Consider the following 23,988-nt stretch of genomic DNA (forward strand, 5'->3'; position numbering starts at 1 on the left):
GTTGTCGACTTCCGGAGAGTGCACACCCAGCACCCCACAGGACATTTATAACGCACACCTGGCCCGCAAAGCACTCCGCATTACAGACGACATCACCCACCCCTCACAGTGCTTCTTCAGTCTCCTGCCCTCCGGGAGGAGAATGAGGAACCTCCGAGCTAGAACTAGCAGACTGAAAGACAGCTTCATCTATCAGGCTGTCAGGAAGCTGAACTTTCTCCCCCCCCCCCCCCTCTTACTCTGCCCCCACAGACTCTGGACTAGGACCCCCCCTCACTGACACACACACCATCCCACAGACACACACTGCCACTTTACTTCACTCACTGCCACTTTATTTTACTATGTACTACTACTGTTAGAAAATATTTGCACTAAGCTAATTTTAATTACTGTTTATATTAGGGATGCTCGATATTGGCTTTTTTACCGATACGATACCGATATTGTCCAACTCTTAATTTCCGATACCGATATCAACCGATATCAACCGATACCGATATATGCAGGGTTTCCCCCCCCAAAAAATTGAATAATTTCAGGTAATTAACATTACATATCTCTTGTTGTGGAATTAACACAACATTATGCATACTTTTGACAATAAATAAAATCAGAATTTGTTCTTACTTGCTTGCCTGGGTAAATAAAGGTTATAGAAATGTAAAAAAAATAAATATATATATATATATATATTTGAAAACCGATACCGATATTTTCCGATATCACATTTTAATGCCGATATCGGCCGATAATATCGGTAGGCCGATAATATCGGACATCCCTAGTTTATATTGTACATATCTCGCCGTCCTGTATATTGTGTATTGTATATTGTGTCCTATATGTTTACTTTTGTGTTTATATTGTCTATATCTGTCTATATCTAAAAAAAAATATATATATATATATATACACCGTGGGAATAGGGGAACGCAATTATAAATATCTGTATGTCTTGCACAAATAGAAAATTGACAATAAAGATTTTGACTTTGAAGATGGCCGCTTAAAATTTTATAAAAATTGTAAAAAAAAGTTAGAGGTTCTATGTAGGATTGTTAGTAACTGTCTAACTGCATATATAACTGTTTCCACTAGAGGGCGCTCTAGGCGGAGCCACTCAAGATACCACCAGGTGGCGAGTATAAATAGAGATGTCTCCTCCCCCTCTACCTCTTTCTCCACCAGCCTCTCACGGAGAGGAGGACTCATGTGCTGCTGCTCATACCATGTGAATGAATAAACCACGCCGCTTAAAGGCTAAAGATAGAAACCATGCCTCTTGACCACATTATTGTCGCCCTATAGTCGGATTCTGTCAACAGGTTATGGGCCCAGATCACGCCGGGGCGAAATAATAAGGGTAGCAAGCTTAGCTAAAGTATAGGCTAGGTTAGCACCGGGAGCACCGCGTGGCTAGACGCTAGGCCAACAAGAGCTAAAGCTACGCCTACCATCAACCAAGAGGATGGCGACCAAGGGAAGGAGCAAATGGCCCTCATTCAATGGAAAAGCAGAGGACTACGAGCTCTGGGAAGAGCGCATGTTATGCTGCATGCACGGTGCAGGACTGAAGGCGACAATCTTGACAGCCCCTGCGGGAGACCTGACAGCGGGAGAGCAAGCCCTGGACGACCAGCGTAACGCCGACGCGTACTGTGAGTTAGCGCCACTGCTCGACGACACCAGCTTGGGGCTGATATTCCGCGACACTAAAGACAAAGGCCAAGAAAGCCTGGAGGTGTTGAGAGAGCATTACATCGGGCGAGGAAGACCCCGAGTCGTGGCCCTCTACATAACACTAACGGGACTGAGGAAGGGGCACACCGAGACGGTGACCGAATACGTCATCAGAGCTGAGCAGTCCATGGCGGCATTGAAGAGTGCAGGAGAAGCACCAAGCGATGGGCTAATGATGGCGATGGTGATGAGGGGACTACCGGAGCTGTACAAACCGTTCACACTCCTGGTAACACACGGTTCAGCGGACATGACGCTGGGACAGTTCAAGGCCAAGTTAAGAAACTTCGAGGTCTCAGAAGATACCCACCCAGCCGCCGTGGAGGCGGGAGAGAGGGACGCCAAGGGAGAGGACCAGGACCACGGCGGAACTAGCATGTTGGCGATGCGGAGAGAAAGGCCATCGGAGAGGCGACTGCACAAATACTGACTGGTGTAGCTTCTGCAAATCCACGGGGCACACAGACAGAGCGTGCATGAAGAAACACGACCAGAGCGCGCGATACGCGCATGGACAAGATGACGGCCATGGACGAGACGGCGGCTACGGACAAGATGGCGGCTGTGGACAAGATGGCGGCAGCGGACACGATGGCAGCGACGGTCGACGTGAGACGGATCGAGACGACGCCCGGAGAATAACGGGACAAGAAGACTTCGCTTTCGGGGTGTGGACAGCGTGCATCGCCAGGCCGGCACAGCTGCAGCGGGCCCAGAGGAAGGGACTGATCGTGGACACAGGTGCGTCGTCCCATGTCATCAACGACAGGAGTCGGTTCAAGAACTTTGACAACACTTTCCACCCGGAGAGGCACAGCATGGAGCTGGCAGACAGGAAGCGCACCTACGGGTTGGCGCAAGAGAGAGAAGACGCACAGGTATGCCTCACGGACAGTGGGGGGCGCCGGCATACAGTGACGTTAAAGAACGCTCTCTACGTACCATCGTTCCCACAAGGACTATTCTCTGTAATAGCTGCTACTGCAAGCGGTGCCAAGGTATTCTTCGATAAAGGTAAACATTTTCTTGTAGAGCCTGACGGTACACGGTTTGACATAAAGATGTACCAGAGAGTGTATTATCTGCAAACAGAGTGTAATGACAACGACAAGTGTAATGATAATAATGATATGTGTAGCGTGACGGCCAGTCACGATATTCAGACATGGCACGAGATTATGGGTCATTGTAATTACGAGGATTTACTGAAACTGCAAGCAGTGACAGAAGGCATGCACATTGAAGGTGAAAAGCGTAGACCTGACAAAAAAATTGTATTGTGCAAAACGGGGAAGTTTACTCAATCGAGAAACAGAAATCCCACAGAAAAAGTAAAGGTACCACTTGCACTAGTTAACACGGATCTAGCCGGTCCAGTAAGCAACAAGTCCATAGGTAAAAAACGTAAAACGTAAAAAACAACGCTGTTCCTAGGTAGAGAGAAAGGCACAAGCCTTGGCCAACACTAACCCAAGCTATACAAAGCGACCAAGACAATTCACACACAGCACACATCATATCTCCAAATGTAGTGAAGTAACATATGTTTTGTAGACAAAGACATCGTTATTAACAAAAACATTCGGGAGGGGAAGGAAGGAAGAGTGGGGTAATGTCCAATGGACATCTTACCTGCACCAAGGAACGCAGGACGAAAGGCTGCAACACAGGTTGGTCTCCACGTTGACGAAAGGCCTCTCGCTGGCAAGGCCAAAAGAAGCTATGGCCGGAGCCTAGCTCCGGCACGATGCCCCCCTCCTGCAGCCGGTCACGGTGCAGGGCCGACTACATCTTCTGTCAAAGATGATGTCGTAGTCAGATTGCCAGGGCCTGCTATTCTCACGGCTACGCCAATGGTTGTAGCACAAGCTAAACAGCTAACTCTAGGCTAACTGATAGCATCAAGGTAACGTTCCCAGCCGAGCGCAGCCGGCAGCTAACAGCTAACTGGCTAACAGTTAACTCAACCCGGCTATCGCTAGCCACTAGCTCACGCAGAGCAAGCTAAACGGCTACTACTGAAAACTGCACAACGTGAGAAAAGCAATACAGGCCAACACTTCAGACAGCCGCTGTCTTTTCCTCTTCTCATCCGAAGAAAAAAAGGGAAAAAAGGCAACACATGTCCCTCTTCAGAACGGTGTTTACCAAACATAGCGGTGTCGGCAACAAGTCTCTCACGGACTATAGCCGACTTGAGCATGGAGATATTCTCATAACGAACACCAAGCTCACCTCCCTCGCACCAGGTGCTTTTCATCTTGAAAATCGGGGCCAGCACGGCAACAGTGGGTATCCGTTTGTCCAGAGACCCGGGGAATTGAACCACAGATTCGGAATCACGGTCCCAGGAAAACAAAGCTATTACTTGAGGAGGAGCTAATGTTAACGTGGGGCATCAAACTAGAACCCCCTCCACGCCGCTAAGTGGCAGCGAAAATGATCCCAGCCTGGAGCCGACCTTTGTAAGCTGTGTAGTCGTTCCCCCCACAACCGACACACCTGGCGCCCGCATCGCAAAAACATCACCCGCCCAGAGAGGCCGTCAGCCCCCACACGGCCGATCGCCTCCCAAGCAAAGTGTCCAGCTGCAGAGCCGGAGGCAATGCCGGCGGGGATTGCTCAGCGACGCGAGCCCATAATACGAAGCGCCGGTGGAAGTCAGAATGATCATCATCTTCTAGACACTCCGGTGGCGAAGACATTATCGCTGTATTGCCTCGAAAAATAGTGAGAGAGAAAACAAAGATATAATGTCAACGCAGCTCCTTTTCTCCAACGTAGCTCCTTTCCAACAACTATTTTGGCACTAAACTCAAGTGGTGTATACAGACACTTGTCGGTGGTGAGAATAAGGAAAGAGCTGTTAGTATGGCCACGACCCCGCTTATGTAGAGGAGCGGATGTGGGTGTGGCCAGGCGGATGGGTGTGTACATGTGGAGAAAAATTATTCAGTGCTAGATTGGATAAAGGGATAGTTCCACTAAGAGCGCAGAGCGTAAGCTATACGATATATAACCTTACATCTCTAACTAACTAAACTAAATCCTGTATTCACTGCTGCGGATGCCTATGAGCAATCTTTTCGCGTGAAAAATGAGGAAGGGCGAGCATGGCCACGCTACCTGGGCTATATACTGGCCGGAAGTGGGCATGGCTAGATACAGTAGATGTAAAGGTGCATGATTTGATTTGATTTGATTTTATTTTATTAGGGATCCCCATTAGCTGGTGCGATAGCAACCAGCTAGTCTTCCTGGGGTCCACACACAAAAAAAACATACAAAAACAATCACTATTGCAAAAACAATTATTAAAAGTCAGTACACACAATGCATAATGAAACTACTGTAACAATTAAGATAGCTAAAATTACATTAGTGCACTAATTACATGAGAAAATCTTTCAGTGGGCGCACTATTCGCGAAGCCAGTATGAAATAACCACGGCCTGGAGGAGCATGACATAAACAAAATTACCAATAAGCTAGTGACCTCAGGAATAATAGATTTTGGTCATTGAGTTTGACACCACTGTTTAAAGGTATCTGACATTCTTAACTCCACATACAGTTTTAAGTTAAGTTCCCGGGACAATTCTGGCATTCCTGAATGGTTTCTATTGCTATGTCCGCCCACTACAATCACGCGAGCTGTCTAACGCCTGTCCCGTCTCCCTGTCTCCCTGTGAGTTGCTGTCCCGGAGTGTTGACCGGAGTGTCGGACGTCCCGCGATGAAGGCCGGGAGGATGCGACCCTCTCTGCGTGCCCTCCTGTCTCCCTGTCTCCGGCGGTCTCGTAGTGGTGACCTGAGTGCTGGACGTCCTGCGATGATGTCGGAGAGGTTGCGACCCTCTCTGCGCCGCCCCCCATCTCCCTGTCTCCGGCTGTCTCGGAGCGATGACCAGAGTGTTGAACGTCCCATGATTAAGACGGGGAGGACGCGACCCTCTTTGCGTCGCCCCTGTGCCTCAAATAGATTCGCTATCAGCTCTATCTTTAATCTCTCAACATTTTCAGTTGCTATCGCTATCAGCTCTCTTTAATTTTTCAAAATGTTCAGTTGCAATTGCATGCACTCATCTGTGTTTCACTACACACATGAGTGCATGCTTACCAACTGTTAGTCTGCAACACTACTATCACCGACATCTAAGAAGGGAGATCCCCCCTTGAATGGCCCTTCTAAGGTTTCTCTCCTCCACACTGCCTGTGGAGCATTTTTTCCCTATTGTTAGGTTTTAGTGAGTTTTTCCTTACCTTCGCGTGGGGTATGTCTGGGAGTGCTTGCATTCGTTTATTTATTTATTTGCATTTATTTTAAATTTGTTGGACCTTATGGTGTTCTTGTTTTGTTCTTGACTTATTGTTATGTTTCTTCTTGACTTGTTTAAAGAAGACGTGTCCGGCCCATGGGGACATTAACGTGTGTTGTCGGGCCTTACAAATAAATTTTATTTGATTTGATTTGATTTCTTATTTGGGATTCATTCTTATAGGCCATATGGTGAAGGCTGAGAGTGGCTAGAAAATGATTCTCGTTCCCACCTCGGCGGACTACACAATTTTCACTCTGGGTGAAAGATATATTGGTGTAGATTTAGGAACAAAAAGTTCTCCATTGACAAACTAGCCAGTTTTGCGCAATCATAATTTTAAAGTCGTGACTACATCTTTCCTCACGAACGGATACTTGGTCACCACAGAGTTTTATTTGACCTAATTGGTGCGAGTTCAGTCACGTATCTTGCGCTCGACCAATAGCATCTCTCTTTGTTGCGAGGATACAGCCGTCGGGCGACAACAAATAACATCCACAGAGTAGCCTAACGTTACGGACGAAAATGGACAAAAAACACCCTCTAACGTTCGCAAAAAGGTTTCTAAACAATGTTATATGCATCTCACGTCCGTTCAGAAAGAACGTGTACAAGATTTTACACAGACACGGTGGGATAGATATAGAAACTGCGTCGAACGGTGGCTTAACCTACCAGGCCAGAATCATACCATTGCGGACACATACACACATTGTTTAGAGATCGATTTGTGTCATAAATGTCATAATATATATCTGTAACTTCATTGAAAATGGGGGACCCTGATCTCTGGTCTGCACCCCCTTAACAATTGTGTGTATTGATCCGTATTATTGTACCCATTCTGCAATCTGTTAATAAAGTTTTCAATCAATCAAGAGATGTGGATACACTAGATACACAAAGAGAGCTGCTATTGGTCGAGGACAAGATACGTGACCGAACTTGCCCCAATTACATCAAATAAAACTCTGTGGTGACCAAGTAACCGTTCGCGAGGAAAGATCTAGTCCCGACTTTAAAATTATGATTGCGCAAAATGGGATAGTTTGTCAATGGAGAACTTTTTGTTCCTAAATCTACACCAATATATCTTTCACCCAGAGTGAAAATTGTGTAGTCCGCCGAGGTGGGAACGGGATGAAACGATAAAGCCTTCACCTTACGGCCTATTAGCTAAGAACAGGATTTAAGAATGCGGAAAAGCAGTCGTAGACAGGCCAGATTGGAGGGCTGAATTTTTTATTATTCTTTTTTTTGATCATTGTGTTCTAGGGGTGTAACGGTACCTGTATCCGTCCCGCAAATTTACGGTACAGACGTCACGGTGCGGTGTGTTTAAATCCAAAATATTGATAAATTCTCTGCCATTGTTGTGTAACATGTCATCTGTTCTCTAGTCTTCTTCAGTCTCTGCTTCACCTGAAGTTAAATCCTCTCTACAAGTGAAACTGAAACTAAGTTGTTGCATAAGTTGTTAAGGGGGCAGTAGGCAATTCATTTACTCAGTGGATGCCTGAACACAGAATGACACCAGTATCACTGACTACCACGGCAAGCCTATAGAATATTATTCTATTTAATAATAATAATTAGAATAATTATTATAAATATATAATAATAATTATAAATATTTCTTTCCTGTTGTACCGAACTCGTACTGAACCGTGACCCCAATACCGAGGTACGTACCAAACCGTGGCTTCTGTGTACCGTTACACCCCTATTGTGTTCACATAAATTCTACAGACATCCTTGGATTGAAATAATTATAATAATAAATACGAGAATATTCGTATCATTAACAATTACTTTTCACATTTAGGCTTTTCGCAGTAGCCGGTGATACCGGTATTACTCAGTGTTCATTACTTGCCCACCGGTGTATGCTTCTTTTTTTAATTTATTTTTTGGATCAAATTTTATGCTTATTTTTTTTATATAAATAAAACTCATTTAGTTAATTTTCACATATCAGTGCCTACATTAAAAAAAAAACACTAATTTGTCAAATACTGAACGTGCCACCAGCAGCTATTTTTAGGTTTCACTTTCACTTAGTTTTAACTTCATGAGAAGGAGAGAAAGAAGGCTCTAAAAATGACAACACGTTTCACACAATGATAGCGGAGGATTCATGTACATTTTGGATTAAACCCCACAGCAGCAGAGGCTCGACTGGAGAGGAGCTCAGAGGACCAGTCCAGAAAAAGTATGTTTGTGCAGTAGGCCTACTGTATGATCAATACGTCTGTCAGTAAACAGATAGAAAAGTGACGGAAGGTATTACTGTCCGTTTGTTTATTTTTTTTATTAGAACCTAAAATCAACTCTGTTAAAAACAGATGTAGAGGACAGACACAGCGGATCAATGTAGCCATATATATAATGTAAAATATTAACGTAAGTGCTCTACAGATATTGAGGTGTTGTCATGAGTTTATTAGTCATGTGGAAACCGTGGAAACCCTATTCACATTTATAGTCACGATTCTATAAGCCAAGGCATTGTCTTAAAATAAATAAAAGCACTACACACAGACTGCAAATGGCCGTGAATGAATAAATAAGCACTAAACTCAATCGCATGGATATAGTCATAGTGGAATAGAATGGACACATAAATAAACATGTGAAAACCAATAACTAAAATATATCATATGGGCCTGTATAATATAGATAGGGTCTATCAAGATCCACAAGTAGCCTCAGTATGTATTGCCTCAACTGTACATTTGAATCTGCTCTCAGCACATCCCATTCCTGTCATGTATTAGATTAGATTCACTTTATTGTCATTACACATGAGTACAAGACAGTGCAACAATCAACAGTCATTTGCAATATAAAACACATATAAATAAAAAATGGACAGTAAAGTGCAATGGTTAGCACAATGTGAAATGGTGAAAAATATACAATACAAAATACAATACAAAATATAATAAAAGATAATCATTAAAATAAAGTCTATAAGCTATGGCTATATACACAGGTATGCAGTGAGGTGCAGTGGGCTACAGTATGTAGAGTTTTGATTCAGAAGTCTGACAGCTGAGGGGAAGAAACTATACGTGGTCCTGCTGGTTCTGCCTGGGAGGCTGCGGTACTAGGTAGCGTGCCCCAGAGCGAGTACCCCGCAGGCGGTTGAACAGTCCATGGTTGGGGTGAGAAGCGTCTTTGATGATATTCCATGCTCTCTGTGAGCACCGCTTCTCATAGATTGATGAGATGGGGGGGAGTGGGGTCTTGGTGATGTGTTGGGCTATTTTCACTACCCTCTGCAACGATTTCCGGTCCTTAATGGTGCAGTTGCCGTACCAGACTGAGATGCAGTTGGTGAGGATGCTCTCAATCGTACAGCGATAAAAGTTCACTAGCACGCGAGGGGATATAGGTGGAGTTTGGCCAACTTCCTCAGGAAAAAGAGGCGTTTGTGGGCCTTCTTGACCAGGGTCGAGGTGTTGGTGGTCCAGGACAGGTCCTCAGATATGTGGACTCCCAGGAATTTGAAACTACAGACACGCTCAACCTCCTCTCCATTGATGTGGATGGGGCTGTGCATGCCTGTTTTATTTTTCCTGAAGTCCACCACTATCTCCTATGTAGGCTATATATTAGCCATTTTGTATTAATAGTCCATATACTGTCTTGTTCTCTATTGTTATTTTTTGTTGTGAGTAGGGCTGGGTGATATGGGCAAAAATGATATCACGATATGATGTTATCATATCACTCGATATAGATAATTAATTATCGATATTGTTATAACATTAAATTATTATTATTATTTATTTTTTCTCTTTTTTTTTTAAACAACAGATGTATGTTTATTTTGCAGCAATTCTTTGTCGTTGCCGCCATCTTTAGTGTTACAGCCCCTCACACTCCAGTTCTCAGGCTGCAGCTGGTTTGAAAGCGAAAGTAAACAGGCTTCTCTGCTGGCTGTGGCTCCAGGGGAGTTGAATAGTTCTGGCTCTGCTAGTTTCTTTTCTATCTTTTGGCGCTTTTTTGGTGAACAAACCACCGCACATGTGCACCGTGACTCGCGACTGGAGACTAGCTCTGCTAGCACACATAGTATACTGTGTACAGACGGTTTCAAACTGTATTTTAAATTAGAAAGCAAACAAAATAATTTTTTACCTTGCTTAGTGTGCACATTGTAAGAGCCAGTGGAGAAACATTCCACAACTCATCTTACTGGTAACAAATAAAACTTTTAACGTTCGTGTGGACTTGAACATCAATCATGTAAATTGAACCATGCCATCCAATAATCAGTGATCAATCATGCTATTTATAAGTCTGCACCCTAGGCCTACACACACAATATGGCATGTTTACTGCTGCTGGAAGATATCGCTGAGGATGGAGTAGATAGATACTTTATTAATACCTTTGGGGAAATTCAGGTATCCAGTAGTAGCTCAGTCAGTTGACAGACAATAAAAAGTGATAAAAACAAACAATGAAGGTCAGCATGAATAAGGGGGAGAGAGAGAGAGAGAGGGGGGGGTCATATGGTGTTGAACAGTCTGATGGCTGTGGGAACAAAGGACAGCCGCTCAGTCCACGAGCACAGCGATATGAGCCATCCACTGTGACTGCTCCTCTGTCCTGCCAGGGTGTGGTGGAGAGGGTGGCTGTCATTGTTCATGATGGCCTGCAGCTTACTCCGTGTGCGCCTCTCCACCACAACCCCCAGTGGGTCCACACTCCTGCCAAGGACTGAACCAGCCTTCTTTACCAGCCTGTCCAACCCCCCGATGTTCTTGTCTGACATGTTGCCTCCATAGCATACTGCAGCATAAAAGACAATGCTTGCCACCACTGATTGATAGAACATGTACAGCATGTTTCAAATTGTCAAGTTTATTTATTAGTTGTCATACAAATATACAGAATACTTTTATATGAAATGTTTTTTCCTGTTCTGCTCCTGAGAGTGTGCTAGATAAAAATAAAATAGATAAGTAAAAAATAGAAGTCAAGTACGTAACAAGTGTAAACAAAAGTGTTCAAAACAAAAGTGTTCAATATACATTATATACAATATACAATACAGAGTAGGAACAAATTTGTGACTGAGTTACAAAATGCAGAAATGGGATGAGGTACAACTTAGGGTAAGGTGCAAGGAGCTAGCTAGACAGGGTTGGCATATCACAGCCATCCATCAGCTACGGCCTCCATTTTTTTTTTTTTTTTATACAAACTTTATTATCTAGAGATCAACTTAAGGTCAGTCACTCACAAAGTCATTTACAGGACATGGGGGCACTTACAGGTGAGTGGCCTAAAGAGTGCACCAAAGCCCTGTGGTCTCTTATGCATTTATAATTTGGTGAATGGGCAAAATGCATACCAAAATGAGTTATACAACCCAACCTATTCATTCAAAATGCATTATCTATAATAAAAAGTCACCTGTTGTTGGTAAAAAATAATTTTACTGAAGTATTAACATATTTCTCCACTTCTTGGCTCACTGAAAGTACACAAAATAAGGACAGACTGTTATGGTTTGTAATGCGACCCCAATTGCACGACACAGACAGGTAATCAGAGTTAGCCAAAACAAGGGCATGATTTATTATACAGAAAAAGTGGCACTGAGCCTTTAAGGGGGAAAAAACACAAAAGGCTATTAACACACAAAAAAAAGGCACTGTGCCTTTAACGGGCGAACAGGCAGGAAGAAAGTAACAGGAATCTTCAGGAACACGGGCAAACAGTACCCATGAATCTTCTTCCTCACGGGCAAAGGTAAACAGGAATGTTCTTCCTCCCGACCAGAACGCTGCCGACGGGCAACGCAGCACACAGGGGGTCTGAGGGGAACAGGGTGAGAACACGGGCATCCTCCCGTGGAGTAATAGAGAGCGATGGCGAGCCTCACCCCAGGAACGAGGTCCATGAAGAGGGAGTTGGGAAGTAGCCGGCACGACATCTGGAGTGGGAACACTGGGATCCTCCCGTGGACGTCTAGAGAGCGAAGACGGTGTCCTACTACAGGAAACGGCGACAGCCATTCAATTACTGTTTTCTAAATTGGGGAGGCTTTTAATCGTCAAGGTAAGAGGATTTTAAGTCATGGTATCCATAAACTTCAATCAATTTGGATCCTTTGAAGGAATGAGAATATCAACAAACCTGTAGGGAACGTCAGGCTACTGTCCTCCCTCACTTCCAGTGATGAAGCTAAGCTATGCTAACGGAGTGACTGTTCCCAAAGCTAAATGCACGCACAGAGACAAAAAAGGTATGTATCTTCTTGTCTAACTCCAGGGAAGATGTTAAATAAGCTAATTTCCCAAAATGTTGGAGTTTTCCTTTAAACGCTGAGCGGCATCATATAATTTCTATAACTTTGTTCTTATGAATAGGTTAACTATATGACGCTGGGTATCACCTAGATACTTTATTTAAATGTTTCGCTACATATGAGGGGGGTTTGGTCGGTTTTATTTTGTATAACCATTGCATGATTTTTTTTATATACGTCCACTAAGGCTGGGGAGATAAACGATAGCTCTGTTTAAATGATCTATGACTTTTATGCACTTACGTCGCGCCATGACTTGGATTTATTCTGTGTATGTGTACATAATTTTATTGGACTTCAAAGATCCATTAACGTTTCAGATACGTTCTGCTAACCACACACACGGCATACGTCATCATCTGAGGTTCATATGCTGTTGACCTACTAGGTTGAAAAAAAATAAGACGAACTGTTGTACAGCGCCTCTTCTGACACGGCGGTCTAATTACACTATGACAATGCTGGAATATTCTGTAACCTCTACTCTATGTGAATCATAGGAAACAACAGACTTCACAACGGAACATCGCCCTCCCCTGGCCTGGTGGACGCACTGTACATGTATTATAACCCCCGCCCCCCCCCCCCCCCCTTATTTTGCAATAATTCCAATTCTAGGCTTTTTTTTCCCTTTCTTCTTCTGGTTTAAACTTAGCCATGTTCTTATAAGGTTTAAGTGAATTTACTCTACTTTTTGAGGAATTTTTTTATCTCTTTTTTCTTTTTCTTTCTTTTTGGAGTGTGGCTAGCAGCCGCTGAGAGGATAATCTACTTATGGTAGGTTTGAGAGTTTTAGACCCTATGGTAATATGCATAGGGTTGTTATGGTTGATATGCTCGATATGGGGATACTGGATAAGTATTTTAAAGGGGGGGAGGGGGGGGGGGGGGATGGGGGGATTGTGTGTTTTTTAGTTTTTTATGTTTGTTTTTATGCTCACGCTCGGATCTCAACAGGACGTTAACAGTTGGATATATATCTATTATGAAGTGCTACTCCAGACGAATTACATTCAGGCATACTTAGACTATGGCTAATTTAAATATCTTGATTTGGAATACAGGGGGTCTTAATATTCATCATAAACGCACAAGCGTATTAACATGGATGAAAAGACAACAGGTTGATGTGGCTCTTTTAAGTGAAACACATCTTTTATTGGCTGACAATGCAAAGCTGGCGGATAAAGTCTATCAAAACATAAGCTCCTCCTCCTTTGGCACCAAGGCCCGTGGTGTAGCTATAGTAGCTAAACGGAAGTTGAATATTAAATTATTAGACATATGGTCTGATGCAGATGGTCGAGTTACTATTGCCAAGATAGATTACTTTAACAGGAAAATTGCTTTGGTAGCGGCTTACGCCCCTAATGTTTATGACGCTAACTTCTATGCTTCACTCACTAGAGCGATGCTAGATCTCCCTGAGTATTCATTTATAATTGGTGCGGATTTTAATGCCATCTGGGATCCCTTGATTGATAAATCTATTCTCACCACAACCTATGACCAGAGACAGGCCTCTACGGCACTACAGGCCTGGTCCAAGGACACAGGAGTAATTGATTTGTGGCGATCGCTCAATCCAACGGCGCAAGATTTTTCCTTTTTCTCAACAAGACACAAAACCTTTTCTAGAATAGATTATGTTTTTGCATCCCCTAGACTATTTGATTGAGTTGAATTGGGGCCCATTGCATTGTCAGACCACAAGTATTTACTTCTAAAGGGCTCACTCAGTAGAATGACATCCCGAGCCCCAAGATGGCGCTTTAACTCGACACTGTTGAAGAACAATGAATTCAACCTGCAATTTAAAGATAAACTCATTGAATACCTGCAGTTTAATGCGGGATCGGTACAAGACCCCAGAATTTTATGGAACTCGGTTAAGGGTTTTATCAGGAGTAACACTACTATCTTTGCCTCCAACCTCCGCAAGAAACGTCTCTCCAAATTGGTAGAACTGGAAGGGCTTCACTCTTCGTTGTTCTCCTCTTTACAACGCAACTACTCGTGTCGACTGGAGTTTCAAATAAAATTTTTTAAAAAGGAGATTAACTCCATCTTAAAACAACAATCTGAATTTCAAATACACAGAACAAGACAACATTATTACTTTCATGGCTCTAAAGATTCGGGCCAGTGAACAATTTGCGGATATCCCTGCCATCAAGGACCAACAGGGGATGTTTACCACCGACCCCAAAAAAATCAACAAGACTTTCCGGACGTTTTATTCTAACCTGTACGAGTCAGAAGTGATCTTCGATCATAATAAACTGGAGGAATTCCTTGATCAAATTAACTTACCACAACTCTCAGAGGAAGACGCTAAACGGCTAGATGCACCTATTACACTAGAGGAACTTAGGGAGGCTATTTCTGACTTGCAAAGTGGTAAGGCCCCTGGCTGGGATGGCATTCCGCCCGAACTGTACCTCTCATGCTGGGATGTAATTGGACCCCTATTACTTGATATGATTTTACACAGGGATGTCAATATGGCACTCATATCTGTCCTACTTAAGAAAGATAAGGACCCCACCGAATGTGGTAGTTATAGACCCTTAAGCCTCCTTGGAACCGATCTCAAGCTGTACGCTAAGGTACTAGCCATCCGACTTCAAAGGCATATGACATCTCTAGTTCACCCTGATCAGACAGGTTTCATAAGAAGCCGCCTGATCACGGATAATATTAGACGGTTACTGCATGTGATAGATGCCAGCAAGGATGCCGTGCCTTTTACGGCTGTATTATCCTTAGACGCGATAAAAGCCTTTGACAGGTTGGAATGGTCTTATTTATGGGCAGTACTTAGAAGGATGGGGTTAGGTGATGGGTTCATTCATATGATCAAAGTACTATATATCCCGAGTACTATATATTCACGATGGCGCTGCTCCGACCGGCTGCCTCTCTGTTCGCTCCGTCGAGACTGTGTTTACTTTTGTTAATATTTATAGTTTTTAGAGTTTTGTTCGTACCAACTGTTGGTGCATTTAATGTATATGACCGTCAGTCACTCATAGACATTGGATTACGGGAAACTTACCAACTGGATTACTCACTGGATCAGCTTTCCGAACCGCATCAATGGCCTGAAGAAATTCTCCGGAGATCAGGACCAGATCCTTTGTTCCTAGACCCCAGGAACAGAGGAACCAGACGGCGAGGGAAGAGGGCTGGGATCCGTAACAGGCTGAGATCCAGACGCCACCGTACACCACTGCCCAGTATATTGCTAGCCAATGTACAATCAATTGACAATAAACTGGATGACATCCGAGCAAGGATTCAATATCAAAGAGACGTTAGGGACTGCAACGTCCTCTGCTTCACCGAGACGTGGTTGACGCCGGACGTCCCAGACCACGCAATTCAACCGGCTGATCACTTCTTTATCCATCGCAAGGATCGGACATCAGCAGAGTCCGGTAAACAACGTGGAGGAGGTATTGCCTTCATGTTTAACAAAAATTGGAGCGATCCAACTAACGTGAAGGAATTATCCAACCACTGCTCCCCAGAACTGGAATATATAACCATCAAGTGTCGTCCTTTCTTCCTCCCGAGGGAGTTAACGGCGATCGTCCTGGTCGGAGTGTATATTCCACCGCAAGCCAGCAACAAGGTTGCGCTCTCCAGACTACACGACGAGGTAAATAGAATCCAAGTGGTGAATGTTAACGCCGCCATTTTAGTTCTGGGAGATTTCAACAGCGCCAATCTGAGAAAGGTATTGCCTGACTTCTATCAGCATGTGACTTGCAACACCAGAGGCGGTAACATCCTAGATCACTGTTACACGCAATTTAAAGGTGGCTACAAGGCTCATTCTGATAGTGGCTTTGGTAAGTCAGATCACGCGTCCATCTTTCTTTCACCAAAGTACAGACAGAGAATTAAAAATACTCCCGTAGTCTCGCGAGAGGTGCAGAAATGGGATGTGACGTCAGAGGAGACGATCCGGTCAGTGTTTCACCACACAGACTGGAATGTGTTCCGCGACACAGATAACATTAATGTCTACACGGAGACAGTGCTGGACTATGTTTGTACTAGGGTGAAAGAAACAATCCCCACTACCAAAATGAAAGTTTACCCAAATCAAAAACCCTGGGTAGACAAATCCGTCCGTGAAGCTCTGAGAGAGCGCACCAAAGCATACAACGACGGCCTAGAGGCAGGCAACATGAATGACCACAAGGTGGCGCGATACAACGTAAGGAGGACAGTGTCAGAGGCCAAACGACGCTACAGGGATAAAATTGAACTCCAGTTTGAACAAGCTGACTCTAGAGCTATGTGGCAGGGGCTCAAAACGATGACAGACTACAAAGGCGCCTCCCTCAAACTGAACAGTGACATCTCCTTAGCAAATGACCTCAATACCTTCTATGCGAGGTTTGATGCTGGTAATAACAACACCAGCTCACAAGCCTCGGCAATGGGGGGGGGGGGTCGGCTGCTGATGGAGGCGCAGTGTTCAGGGTAACAGAGCATGAGGTGAGGCGGACCTTTAAAAAAGTGAATATCAGGAAGGCAGCAGGTCCAGACGGCATCCCCGGCCGCGTCCTAAAAGTCTGTGCCGACCAACTGGCCCCAGTATTCACTGACATATTTAACCTGTCCTTAGAACAGGCTGTCATCCCCACCTGCCTGAAGAAGTCCACTATTATCCCTGTACCCAAAAAATCCAAGCCTGCTTGCCTCAACGACTACCGCCCTGTAGCTCTCACCTCCATAGCCATGAAGTGCTTTGAGAAGCTAGTAAAGGGCTACATCTGCTCCTCCCTCCCCATCAACATGGACCCCCTGCAATTTGCATACCGCCCCAACAGGTCCACGGAGGACGCCATATCCCATGTGCTGCACACAGCAGCATCACACCTGGACAAGAGGCAGGGGAACTATGTGAGAATGCTATTCATCGACTACAGCTCGGCATTCAATACCATAGTCCCCTCCATACTCATAGCCAAGCTCAGGGACCTGGGCTTGGGCTATGACCTCTGCCAGTGGGTCTTGGACTTCCTGACTGGCAGACCCCAGGTGGTGAGAGCAGGCAACTGCACCTCCTCATCCATCACCCTCAACATAGGGGCCCCCCAGGGCTGTGTTCTGAGTCCCCTCCTCTACTCCCTGTACACACACGACTGTGTGGCTCAGCGGAGTAGCAATACAATCGTCAAATTTGCTGACGACACAGTGGTGGTGGGCCTGATCTCTGCCAACGACGAGAGGGCCTACCTGGAAGAGGTCAAGGTCCTGGCGGGATGGTGCCAGGAAAACAGCCTCTCCCTGAACGTCAGCAAAACAAAGGAGATGATTGTGGACTTCAGGAGGTCGGGGGTCAAGGACTACAGCCCCCTCAGCATCGACGGGGCACCGGTTGAGAGAGTCAACAGCTTTAAGTACCTCGGAGCCTACATATCCGAGGACTTGACATGGACCACACACATTAACAGTGTTGTGAAGAAGGCACGACAACGCCTCTACTTCCTCAGGCGCCTAAGGAAGTTCCAAGTCAGCCAGAAGATCCTTAAGAACTTCTACTCATGTACAATAGAGAGCATCTTGACCGGCAACATCACCTCCTGGTTTGGGAATAGCACTGCACAAGACCAAAGCAGACTACAAAGAGTGACACGTTCAGCCGAACGCACAATTGGAGGGGGGCTCCCCACCCTCCAGAACATTTACTACAAGCGTTGCAAGGGCAAGGCTAAGAGAATCATTAAAGACTCCAGTCACCCGAACAACTGCCTCTTTGAACTGCTGCGGTCAGGCAAGCGATACAGGAGTCTCAAGGCGAGCACAGAAAGACTCAGAAGAAGCTTCTATCCCCAGGCCATCAGGCTGCTAAACGAACAATGAATGAACACTACACAACAACAACCACCAAACGCACATAACACACACATCCACACGCACACACTCACTTTAAACAAACACACTGTAGCACCCACTCCACACACTTATAGCACACACCCACTTTAAACAAACACACTGTAGCACCCACTCCCCACACTTTATATTTATGGATGAAGGATTGCACTACAACTCGTACACCTTACTGTAAATTGTACCTAAAATTGTACCTCATCCCATTTCTGCTTTGCACTAGATAGTACTGTACATTAGTACACTGCATAGTATTGTGTATTGTATATTATATGGTAACTCAGAACATTGTACATATGTCTATACCGAACACTGTGACCTCATTTTCTTCTTCTAAATTCATGCTATATTATGTTATTTGATACTATCTTGTCTAGCACAGTCTCTGGAGCGTAACAGTAAGAAGCATTTTGTATGAAAGTATTCTGTACTTCTGTATGACAACTATTAAAGAACTTGAACTTGAACTTGATATACAGGTCCATCGGCCATGATTTTAGGTAAACTCTGCTCTCCACTCTTCCCTGTGTCACGCTCGTCCAGACAGGGTTGTCCTCTTAGTCCCAGACTATTTGCTCTATCCCTTGAAATTTTAGCTCAGTACATAAGACAATCCCAGTCCATAGCACCGATCTCAATTAAGGGCACACAGCATCACATTAGCTTATATGCAGATGATGTAATCTTGTTCATGCAAAACCCCGCCACCTCCCTACCTCATCTTCTCAAAGTAATAGATGATTTTGGCAATTTATCAGGATTTAAGATAAACTGGCCAAAATCTGCCTTCCTTCCACTCAATGTGACTGCGAAGGCTACCATCCTCCCAGCAAATATACCCATGGTAGAACACTTTAAATGTCTTGGAGTTGGAATATTCCCCACTATTAGCCAAACGGTGAAGTATAATTATTCCGGATTGCGAGACAGGATGACTTCAGCAGGTGGTCAAAAAGAAAAAAAAAAACTCATTACAGGCCCGAGCGTCAATAGTTAAGATGAATGTTTTGCCCAGAATTAACTTCATCAGGTCGATGTTGCCGTGACCTTACCAGTTCCACTTTTATTTTCTATTTACAAATAAGAGCAGCTTTGAAAGCTCACAGAGTCCCATTAGATGCCCGTCACGATATTCAGACATGGCACGAGATTATGGGTCATTGTAATTACAAGGATTTACTGAAACTGCAAGTAGTGTCAGAGGGCATGCACATTGAAGGGGAGAAGCGTAGACCTGACAAAAATTGTGAAATGTGCAAAACGGGGAAGTTTACCCAACCGAGATACAGAAATCCCACAGACAAAGTAAGGGTACCACTTGCACTAGTTGACATGGACCTAGCAGGCCCAGTAAGCAACGAGTCCATAGGAGGTTTTAGATATGTACAGTCTTTTACAGACGTGTGTACAGGGGCAGTGTTTGTTTACTTTATCAAAGCAAAGAGTGACACACTCCAGGCCACAGAGAAATTCCTGGCAGACGTAGCCCCTTATGGTACAGTAAGATGTTTGAGGTCCGACCACGAAACCGAGTTCACAAACAGAGAGTTCCAATCACTGTTGAGAAGGTATAAGATAAGACACGAGACGTCATGTCCATATCCCACACACCAGAGCGGGGCGGCAGAGAGGGAATGGCACACCCTTTTCGAAATGGCAAGGTGTAAGCTAGCAGATAGTAACTTACCAAAGAGCCTGTGGCATTATACGGTGCAAGAAGCCGCTTACACCAGAAACAGGTGTTTTAACCCATTCTCCACCAATCACGTGTTAAGGCGGGTTTCTCCGCCATGCGTTGTCTGCCAATCACGCCGTAAGGTGTGTTTGGGATCAATATTTCATATTTTCGTCATGGTATTCATATTTCACCCACGGAGTCTTGGCTGATGCTGTCTGAGCCATCACAACTCTGCAACGCTTCAATACCGCCACCTGGTGGCCGATCGGCGAGTTGCCAAACCGGAAGTGCCCGTTGGAGCTCAGTCCGTCCCCTAATTTCATCCGGCCACTCGTTTATCGTCCCGGGGCTCAATACAGACACCGTGGATATGGATCTTTGCCATAACTCAATAATCAACATGATTTGGATGTGTATTAGTAATATACAAACCGGAAATGGATCGCATCCAGTGGCGGACTGGGACACAAATTCAGCCCGGGACATTCAGACGCACCAGCCCACACAACGGCCCACGCACCGGCCCCGAAACCGGCCCACACAACGGCCGTTATGAAACACTTGTCCAGTATTAAACAACCCAAGGCTGTGGCTAAGGAGTCAACATCAGGGAGACCAAATCTACACCCCGCCCCTAGATGTGCACTCGTGCACAGTGCACACACACACACACACACACACACACACACACACGCACACACACATATACATATACCGTTACTTCCTGTCATTGGCATATGTTTTTTTTTTACTAACATCTTAGTGCCTCATTAGCCTAGGGATTAAGGATACATGAAGTACTACACCATAATAATATTGAGGTTTTGATCCATAGAAAGGTCTGTGCTACACAATTTCAGTTAGATTGGATTTATTGTCCTTTAATTTGGCACTCATGACATTAGTTGCTTGCCGTTTAATCAACATCGAAAGACCCCCCACTTCCTCCCAGACACCCATTCCAAGAGCCTCTCTCTCTCTCTCTCTCTCTCTCTCTCTCTCTCTCTCTCTCTCTCTCTCTCTCTCTCTCTCTCTCTCTCTCTCTCTCTCTCTCTCTCTCTCTCTCTCTCTCTGTGTATTTGTCTCTCTGTGTGTGTGTCTCTCTCTCTCTGTGTCTCTCCCTCTCTCTGTGTGTCTGTGTGTCTGTCTGTCTGTCTGTCTGTCTGTCTGTCTGTCTGTCTGTCTGTCTGTCTGTCTGTCTGTCTGTCTGTCTGTCTGTCTGTCTGTCTGTCTGTCTGTCTGTCTGTCTGTCTGTCTGTCTGTCTGTCTGTCTGTCTGTCTGTCTGCATTCACACTCACACAGTCATACGCTACTGGTGGTGGTGAGCAGCATCAGCAAACACAGCTGCCCTGTGGCAGACTGACGGAATCATGTCTGCTATTCAGCGCCAACCACCATCAACAACCTTCATAAATACATTTAACATTAATGGAATAGGCTAACTACCAACTTAGCTGTAGCAGTTAGCTGTTATATGCAATCACATTTGTTTAACTACGGGGTAGTAGTTGACCTAGTTGTTAGCTTAAGCTAGTTAGCTGTGGTTATTTACAAACATGTAGATGAGACTAATCATATACAGATCGAGAACATGGCTAACAGTTGGGAATTCTAAGGTACATCTTATTTAAGCATGTAAAATGGCAACTAATCAATTCAATCAATTAGATTACCAATATTATATCAACATGAAAATTTGGAAGGGAACATAATAGTATTTTATTTTAGTATTTACTATTATAATATTAGTAGCCGATTAATTTGCAGCCCGTCCTAGGTTCTGATTGGCTCTCTAGGTTAGCACTTTAGCTTCTGATGCTATGGTGGGCACTAGTCCTAACATTGCTAACTACACTTTTAGTCAGAGAAAAAAATAGTCACGACTATTTACGTCCACGTGCTGTAAGGAATCAGGAATACGGAAAGCACATTGTCTTGTAATAGAATGACTGAAATCACTGCAAGAGCTAGTATAGGCTAGCTAGCCCTCATGAACTGGCAGACACCAACAGTAGAATATGCACTAGGCTACTGCACGCACCTGTCATGTTACTGTTGGTTCCTTCCACTTGAACTTCATCATCATTAGCAGCAGCAGCTACTCTAACGCCAGCCCTTCCTCTACTAAACATGTCTGTAATTTTAGAACATTGTTCTGCGTCTTTTACTAGCAATTTTAGTTTTTTTATTCTAGCTTTCAGCTCCACCCTTTCTTTTTTTTGTGTTCTCCATTTCTGCGCTTCTAGGCCTACTCGCGGTTGGGAGGAAACGTGAATCTCATTCACTAATGATCATGTCTCATGTCTCATTCAAGACTGGCTAACAAAAACATGGCTTTCACTTAGCACCAAGAAAACAGTGTGTATGATGTTCACAAAGTCACCAGTATAAGTCACTCACTCTAATGTGTTTCTGGGAGAGGCGGAGCTGGACATTGTACATTAATTCAAGTATCTTGGACTCTACATTGACTTTCAAAAAGTCATGTGAAGAAAGTGACAAACACAGTCAAGTTTAACATTGAAAACTTCAGGCAGATCAGGCCCTGCCTGCCAGTTAATGCTGCAAGGATGTTTCTGCATTCAATGATTTTATCACACATCGAGTACTGTTTTATCAACTGGTCTCTTTCATATGTCACTACTCTTACACCAATATAATTACTCTACAAAAAAGCCATAAAAGTATTTGATAGGAAACCAATTTCATTTCATCACTGTAATGTTTTAGAAAAACATAACATGCTTAACAAGTTTCGAGAATTTCCAAGTTTTCAAATATACTTGCTTCATGTACAAGGTTCTGCATGGACTTGCCCCTCCCCCATTGAATGAGTTCATCCAACAGAAAGCAGACACTGGCATTACCACCAGGGCCATCAGTAGAGGGGACTGTAAGGTGCCTTTTCGGTATACTACCTTTGCAAAAACTGTGTTCTCTGTTAAAGGTTATATATATATATTCTTTTCTTTTTTATATTTAATTTTTTTTTAAATACACTCATTTGAGTAGTGGGAAAGGGGGTAGGATTAAATAAGTGTATACTTCTTCCTACTCCTTTTCGAACATGTAGATTGAGTTGTGTTTTGCTTTTGTTATTGTGTGTTTGTATTCATTGCATGTTCGAAATAAAGATTTCAAATCAAAAGGTGGTAACTACTGGAATAGCCTACCAGTTGTGATTAGAGAGTGTCCTACATACTCCATGTTCAAGACCCATCTTAAACTGCATTTTAAGGCAAACCAGAACTGTGATCATTTTTAATCTGATTTAGTTTATGCAACTTGTTTATTGTTTTATTGCCGGCCCACACACTGGCCCACACATCGGCCCACATAATGGCCCACACACCGGCCCACATACGGCCCACACACTGGCCCACACACTACACCAGCCCACACACTACAACGGCCCACACACCGGCCCACACACTGGCCCACACACTGGCCCACACACTGGCCCACACACTGGCCCACACACCGGCCCACACACTGGCCCACATACTGGCCCACACACCGGCCCACATACTGGCCCACACACCGGCCCACACACTGGCCCACATTAGTGGCCCACACACCGACTCACACACTGGCCCACACACCGGCCCACACACTGGCCCACATACTGGCCCACACACCGGCCCACACACCGGCCCACACACCGGCCCACACACTGGCCCACATTAGTGGCCCACACACCGACTCACACACTGGCCCACACACTGGCCCACACACCGGCCCACATTAGTGGCCCGCACACTGGCCCCCAAAAAAAAATTCGTCCCGAACGTCTCGATGGCCAGTCCGCCACTGATCGCATCGATCAACATCACATAATCCCACTCTCATCGCCCAACACTACGAGGAGACTGACGTGAGTTTCAGCGTTTTTCTTTATCATTTTCAATACAAACTGCTCTGATCAATATATCACCCATACTACATAAATCATTTAACGTCGGTCATTGAATTATAAACGACCCCCCCCCCCCCCTCCGTTCACCCGCA

The sequence above is a fragment of the Notolepis coatsorum genome (assembly GCF_963971535.1).
Source record: "Notolepis coatsorum genome assembly, chromosome: 19".
NCBI lineage: Eukaryota > Metazoa > Chordata > Actinopteri > Aulopiformes > Paralepididae > Notolepis > Notolepis coatsorum.